At 40.6% G+C, this 8,487-nt stretch overlaps 1 pseudogene; it reads left to right on the top strand.

Moving 5' to 3' along the window:
- Nucleotides 1-7,127: 7,127 nt before the first annotated feature.
- LOC136633620 (uncharacterized) lies at nucleotides 7,128-8,010 on the top strand (annotated as a pseudogene).
- Nucleotides 8,011-8,487: the final 477 nt, after the last annotated feature.

The following is an 8,487-nucleotide window of genomic DNA, read 5'->3' as shown; positions in this document are numbered from 1 at the left end:
GACCAATTTCATAGTGCAGAAAACCTACTAGTATGTTTGTGGACTGTGAGAGAAAACTAACCAATGGTGGATTATAATAGGGGCAAAGGCTGTGGGCGCCCTAGGCTCAAAGCTATAGGGGGGCCTATGGCCATTCAAATCGCCCCTATTAATGATGCATCACTAGACTGCTGCCACAACATTAATGATACTTTTCTGTTGCTCCACCCTCATTGGATCCTCAGTCAAGCAGGCATAGCCTTACCCGTAGCAATGGACGGTGTGATGATTTCCCACGCATGGGAAGTGCTGCTAAATGGGTCATGTAAGGAGAGGTGCCAGCCAGGGACAGCAAAGGAAGAGGGCTAAGGGAGATCTGGCTGGGTCTCAGGCCACCGTCCGCCGAACATGGGAGGCTTGGAGGAATACTGAAAGACAAAGGAAGAGGCAGGAAGCGCCTTTTACACCAGACAACCATTGGTCACTTAAGCAATGGAGGGCTGTTACAGCAATTATCACTCCTGTGATTTTACACAACAGTGATAATTGCTCCCTGGATGGAGGAGGAGCGTGACGAAAATCTCTTCCAGGTGCCTGTCTCAATTTAGAGTAAACAGGCAGTCATTCATAGATGAATGACTGCCTGTTAAACTGGCTGATAGTCACTTGTTTTTTAGTTGCAATATAAACTTAGAGACTCTGATACGTGAGTGATTGTCGCTCACTTGCTTTGTGGGTTTCTGTGTTTACACAGCACAAGAATCGCCCATAATCACTCGTTTGATCTATACTGGGGTGACTATTGATGTATGTAAAAGTATTAGGTGATATACCTGGCTTCGCCCAAGTTAATTTGAAGCAGATGTTTATGTCTTGTTCACACTGAGACTTTTGATGTATATAAAAGCATTCTAGCCAGAGAAATTTTGGGTATGTAAGTTCCCTCTGTGCTTAACATGCAGCTTGCCATAGTAGCCTTAGGAAATATACACGGACTACAATATATTTACATCAACAATGTCACTGGTGTACTCTATACCCAGAACACTGGTAATTTGACATATGTCCGTTATTACAGTCGTCCTGACTTTTCATTACATTTATATGTAATCCTTGATGGAAGAAAATTGTGGAGGTATTGCTGCCTGGTCAAAAGCCCCACAATCATCATGGCATCATTGCTAGAGGTTTTCCCTTAAAAGTTAAAGCATTGATGGCATTGTTAACAAAGGGGCATTTCTTTGAAAATGTGAATGGTTTTATGTATTCTGTTGAATGGCAAAAGGGAGGTCTTCCTCATATCCACATTTTGTTGTGGCTAGAGCAAGGCATTTCTCCAAGCTAAATAGATGATGATATCTGTGCAGAGATACCAAAACCTGAAAAAAATCCTCTCATTCATGAAATGATCAAGGCCAATATAATCCATGGGCCTTGTGGTCATTTATAGAGATGAGCGAGCACACTTGAGCCTGCAGTTATTCGAGAAGAGCGAAGCTCGCTTGAATAACTGCCTTATCCAAGCGTGCTGGCTCATCTCTAGTAATTTAAACACCAATGCTCCCTGTATGAAAGAAGGTCGCTGCAGCAAAAAGTATCCTCGACCCCTCCTGAAAGAAACTCAAACAGGAAATGATGAATACCCACAGTACCGGCAAAGAGCTTCAAAGGACGATGGTTTCACTGTTGAAATGCATGGTATAACCCTGGATAACCGCTGGGTGGTGCCTTATATTTCTGTTGTATAACATACATATGTTGCCCATGTTAGTGCAAATAAATGTATTTGCTATATGGTTAGCTTCTGGGGTCAAAATTTAGTTAGAGGATAGCTGAGGCCAGGAAATAACGTTCGCCACAACACAGCTGGACGTGTACGAAATTTATTGATTGATTGACAGGCAGCAGTTTTTATAGAGGCACATGCTTCAGTTACAATAATTGAAAATTATAATTAATTTATTGGTGGATAAAATCTAAACACAAATATGAATATGCAAGATAAAAAATTTAACATCTAAAATGCCAAACACACAGGCTCAGTAGAATCATACATGATTAGCTTCTCAGAACACAAAAGTACAGTAATGGTAAACAATAAGTTATTTAGAGAGAAATTGGAGAATAGGGCACTACAATCTGAGTAATTCAATCCAGGACCTTGGAATGTTCTAATCACCGAGGTCCATTTTTATTCTTCAATACATTTGAGCAAATCTTGTTCAAAACAGTACAGAAAAGTACAAAACATTGACACAGACTATATCATACCAAATGGAAGGAGCCTACTAGAAATTGGATAGGGGAAAATCGAGTCATATTTATTTCACTAACACCCATATTAACATAGAATATTGCAGTTCTGGAAAATCTATTAAATACATATGGAAATATGTTAATAAAGACAGTGACCAGGCTTGATTTGGTCTTGAAAATGAGAGTGATTAGATCAAATTACATGATAGTGGTTGATACATTAGCTGTTTTGAGGCAGTCTGGAGAATTCTGCAGTTTCCCATACACGAAAGGTTTCCAACAGTCGTTCATCTTGCTGTGCATTTGGAAAATGGCCAGTGTATCTATTTAATCCAAATGACAACAATAATTTGCTACACAACATTAACAGCCCCATGAAAACTACACTTTTAAAATTTTTTGACCCTTGCAAAACAGATGATTATGCAAAACTTCTTCTTTATGTGGAAGTTCCTTCCTACAATGTTTAGAAAAGTAACAGATTTGAGAGGAGAAAATGTGGAAATGACTTTAATGGCTGGCCAGAAGTAAAAAGGGATCAAGCTTTGGGCACAGTGTACACCGTCCACCCTAATAACTCTGAGTGCTATTATCTTCATCTTCTACTTCATGAAATTAGAAGTCCAACGTTATTCTTGGATTTGAACACTGTTAATCGTATTGTTCACCCGACATATCAGTCAGTCTGTAAGGCTCTAGGCTTGCTACAGGATGACAAGCACTGGAATGCGACTATGGAAGAAGCTTTATGATTCTCCACTCAGACTATGAGAATCAGAAACTTTTCTCAGTATTGTTGATATTTTGTCAACTGCCAGACGCTTTATGTCTTTGGGTTAAATACAAGGATAGTATGTCAAATGATGGATGCTCCTGCGGGTACTGAAAAAATAAATTGGCCTAAATCTACTACTAGCCAGAATACGGAAAGGTTGTTGGGATGGCTTTGGATGTCATGTCTTCTGGCATTGCTGACACATTAGTATATGGAGGTAACATAGCTCATTCAGCTTTTAAACTGCCCTTAAATCTGATGCCTGTAGAGACACCTCTGTTCAACATATCAAATCAGAATAATATGGGGCAGATGCTGAAAGAGACTAAGCTAATAGTATGACAGAATTCACAGTGTAGCTAAATGGAATGTCTAAGTTAGGACTTGGGATATCACTGAAAAAAACCCTAAAATATGACTTTTATTAAATTATCTAAAATCACAGAGGTGAGAGAAGAAATGTCAAAGACATAACTCACAGAAAAGGTCGCCAAAAAATGCAGCATCTGATAAACAGCAGAGTAGGTTCAATCACCATAAATTCTGATAGAATGCAGAAAACCAGATAGTAATGTGAGAGAACCAAATGTTCAAGTGGAGACTAATATGCAGCCACCCAGCTCCACCCAGCCCAGATTGGGGGAGGGGTGACTGCAAACAACATAGTCTGCATATGTGAACTCATACCAAGGATGCCAGCAAAAGATAAATGTAACACACCATATAAGAATGCAACCCTTACTGACAAAGGAGCGGATTGCCCTGTATCACCATAGTGTGCCAAACTGGCATGACATCCGGGGCTTGCTTTGCATCAATAGCAAACTACATGAAAGAAAACACACTGATAAATGCAGTTGTTGGTCTGAATTTTGGCTAAAACAAATAAGCTGATGGGCCACGGCAAGGCCACTGCACGTACATCAGAACCTACATTATGAATAAATAGCTTTTCTTACCCACATCACAGGCCTCTCTCTAGCAAAGCGAGAACCCTGCTGCACACTGATGAGTGGCAAATACTCTGAAACAACTGTCTGTGTATGGAGTCTGGCTTTGCTTTAAAATCCTGGTCATTGTTAGAAGGCTTGTATAAAGAGCCTAACATTGACTTGAAGGAATGCTGCCTTCCAATAGGTGGCATTGTGAAGGTATAGTTCCATCTCCATTATTTGCATCTGTCAGTCATAAATGGTCATCAATAAGCATGTTTATAAGATGGAAAAGATGCTGACCAAGTCATGCCCCCAAAGTAGATCGTAAACTACAGTTGAAGGTAAGATTATCATTACACCAAGCTTAGCGATAGTGATGACATATCTTAAGGAATCGACTGCTTTGCTCAAAAATGACAAAGCAGCTGCTATTAATGATCTTTTGCTGAAATCATTTGAAGGAGAAGAAAAGCAATATAAAGTCTATAGATTCAGTACTACAAACTGATGTCGCAGTAAATTATTCCATGGAATTCCTAAATACCCTCAACCCAACCGATCTCTCCCACATAACCTCATTCTTAAGATTAGCGCACCAGTTATGTTACTAAGGAATAGAGATGAGCGAGTATACTCGCTAAAGGCAATTGCTCGAGCGAGCATATCCTTTAGCGAGTATCTCCCTGCTCGAGACTGAAGGTTCGGGTGCCGGCGCGGGGGAGCGGTGAGTAGCGGCAGTCAGCAGGAGGGAGCGAGAGGGAGAGAGAGAGATCTCCCCTCCGTTCCGCCCCGCTCTCCCCCGCAGCTCCCTGCCCGCTGCCGGCACCCAAACCTTCAGTCTCGAGCAGGCAGGTACTCGCTAAAGGCAATGCTCGCTCGAGCAATTGCCTTTAGCGAGTATACTTGCTCATCTCTACTAAGGAACCTAAACTCTCTAAAATTATGAAATAGCACAAGACTGCAAATAAAAGTTCTCCTTCAAAATGTTATCGAGGCCACAGTAATCACTGGATGTGCTAAAGGGAAAATTGTATTCGTACTTAGTTATTACCCACTGAATACCCGTTTGAGTTCAAAAGACTACAGTTTTCCCTCAAGGTCTACTTTGCAATGATGATCAATAAATCACAGGGGCAATTGTTGACAGCCAGAATAGACTTGAGGGAGGACTGTTTTTCACATGGCCAGTTCTATGTGGCCTGTTCCAAAGTGAGTTCTGCTGGCAGTCTGGTAATCCTTGCACCTGAAGGTAATACTACAAATGCAGTTTACAAAAAAGTCTTTCAATAATCAGAATTAGTGATGGACCTCTCATAATCCAAGTATTATTAGAATGGTTTCTATAATAAAGAAACACCAAAAATATATGATAAAGAAAGATAAAGGTTTATAACATAAGCTAATTAGCGATCAGTTAGCAACATATTAATTATAGTTATCATTTGTACCATCTAGAAAGCGTAATACGAATTTCTCATGGACAAAGGAATTTACCTTGAATCACTGGGAGGTAGCATCATCTGACTTGAATATCAGCAGCCAGAGAAGCCAACTTTCAATTGGCGCCAAGACAGAGGAATTCTCCAAATTCTACTAGTAGAGTAGAGTAGTAACTCATCTGAATGGCTTCTGTCTTGGCTCCAGAAAGTAAAAGTTTTATGCTGAATTAGCAAAAAATGACTACTTGCCGATTTACTAGTCTTTATGACAGAATATCGTCATTTTCTGCCGTGAGAAAGAAAAATAAATCTATTGTGTTCAGTCTTTATCCTAAAAACACACACAGGTGATCCTGCTCCAAGACAATAACATAACTCTTTATTGTGTAATAATTTACTCTTGACACATACACATCTTCATTTTATTATACAGCTTATGGCCCATTTACACGCAATGATTGTTGTTTAAAATTTGTTCAAATTTTGAACGATGGTGAATGGTAATTGTTACATGTAAACACAAAGCCATTGTGCACTTTTCGTTCAGTAGTCGTTGGTCGCTGAGTTTCAGTCTGCATAAAAATAGTCACCAGTTCATTCACTTGTCGTTTGGTTTAAAGAGCACTCGTTCAGTCATTCAAAAAGCTCGAAGGGTGGGGTGATTGTTTGTCAGGGCGTACTCTCATGCACCACTAAAAGCCTCAGCGATTGGCTGCCAGCATAACAAAGCGAGTCTGATTTACACACCCTCCTAATGCTCTACCACTGGCTGGTAAATCATCGGCTGGTATGACGTACTCCACAGGAACTACACAAAAGCCTTGAAATACATTCGCCATTCCCTTTACATGCTAAGTTTACGCCCTATATTTCAAGGATTTATCTTTGGTCGCCAGCAGGTTTTGCTACTTCTTCAAACGTATATTCGTTATAGTGAACGCTTCTAACTATAAGGTGAGTTTGCTTGCTCTAATGTTTTGTTAACAAGACCAACATGTACCCTCTAGTAGCAGCCAGAATACTGCAACCTTAACTCCTGTTGCTGGGAACAAGCATTGCAGTGCCCTTCGAAGTAGCAAACAAAATGTCTCGCAGGTGGCAGCATCTCGCGGCTCTATGAAGATATTCTTAACAGTGAATGAATAGCCATGTGGCCCTGCCATCAGGGAAATGATTTTATCTACTACTTTAAAGAATATTTCAGCATATTTGTTCGTCATTACTGCCTTCCTCATTTGATTCCCATTTCAGCATTATTGATTTCAAAGAGAGCATAGGTTCACTCGAATTAGGGAACACAAATGTTTCGCTGGTGGCAGCCATTTAGAAAGGACTGTTAGAGCCACACAGCGCGACCACCTGCGAGGCATCTTTGTTCGCTACTGCGAAGATTATTTATACCTGCGAATGTTTTTTTTCTTACAGTTGTTGATGAAGAGGAAGTTTGCCACTTTCACAGCGACGATGCTAACTAATGTGAAAATCTTTTTGGTAGCAAAAATCATAAAGCACATACCACAGATGGAGGAAGAAAAAGAGGAACGTCCCCGCAAGTGTCAATATAGAGTTTCTTCCAAATGGTGGTGCAGCATAGAGACAGCTTGTCACACATGGGGTGTGTTATGGAGATACAGAAAAATAACCAAGAGGATTTTAGAAATTTTCTGTGCATGTCTGAGGAATCATTTTCTGCTTTCCCAGCATATGTGAAGCCATTTATTGTAAAATTAAACACTGTCATGCATGAAGCTATCTCAGCAGAGCAGCGGTTGCTGTAACATCACGGTTATTGGCTACCGGCAGATCACTGCAAGACCTAAAGTTCCGGAAACGTGTTGCCATAGTGAGAAGCCTGAAAGTGGATTATATCAAGGTAGGTTGTTGTAGTTACGTATGTGTTACATTGCCCACTCTAAGAACAAGCTAGGGTGGGCTATGTAAGGTCTGGTAAATTCTTTTTATTCTCCTGCATGGTGATTGATTAATGTTTACTTCTGCATGTGAGCTTTACTCCTGTGTCATTTCTTGTAACCAACTTTGAACTCTTTTTACAGTTCCCAAACACCGCAAAGGAGTAATAGACTGTGGCCAATGAATTAGATTGGCATTGGCAATTCCCCAACTGTGGAAGGGTCCTGGATGTCAAACATGTTTGGATCCCACAGCCTACAAACTCAGGCTCTTACTACTACAACTACAAGGGCTGCTTTAGCATAATCTTGATGGCCCTCGTGAATGCAAGCTAGGAATTCCTAATGGTAGATGTCGTCAAGAATGGGTATTGAATGATAGTTTATTAGACCACACCAAATTCATGGAGATGTTAGAAGTAGACAGGCTACAACTACCAAGCAATACAAAGACTAAAGAAAATATGAATTTTGTGTTCATTGGAGATGAGGACTTCCCACTGCAGAAACATCTACTAATACCTTTTCACCAAAGACTATTGTACACTGAAAGGAAAATATTTAATTATCGTCTGTCAAGATCAAGATGTGTGGTGGAGAATGCTTTTGGCATTATGGCCAACTGATTCCACATATTTCACACCAGGATTAATTTGCTTCCAGAAACCATAGGCAAGGTAGTGCTTGCCTATTGTGCCTTGCACAACTACTTGTGATGTCATGATACACTGTCCTACTTCCATCTGCAATGCTTGATAGTGAAAACGTAGACAGCATGGAAATGGAGAGCGGTGTTCTAAAGCACCAAGGATCTTACCCCTCCAGCCCCGCCATGTTCGCCATGCCTGTGATGATGCCATTCACTGTTGTGAGCGCTACAGGACATATTTCAACATGGTTGAAGCAGTACCATGGCAGACAGGAATGATATGATGTGCATGCAATGCTTGTCCTAATGCGTGGATGTGTTGAAATGTAGCCTATAGATAGCATGTTATAGATCATGGGGAGCTGGCTAGATTGATATGTATTTTTATAGAGAAAGATTCAGTATGATTCCTACTAGATTCACTCATATCTCTGTACATCATAAGCCGAAAAGATCGATGGCCAGGATGTGCAGAGATACAAATGAATACACAACCTGGGTCTCTCCCCATGAAACTGTGCGTCAAGCAGCACTGCTCCTCTGG

Source organism: Eleutherodactylus coqui, chromosome 6, assembly GCF_035609145.1.
Source record: "Eleutherodactylus coqui strain aEleCoq1 chromosome 6, aEleCoq1.hap1, whole genome shotgun sequence".
Taxonomy (NCBI): Eukaryota; Metazoa; Chordata; class Amphibia; order Anura; family Eleutherodactylidae; genus Eleutherodactylus; species Eleutherodactylus coqui.
This window is presented reverse-complemented; position numbering and strand designations above follow the sequence as displayed.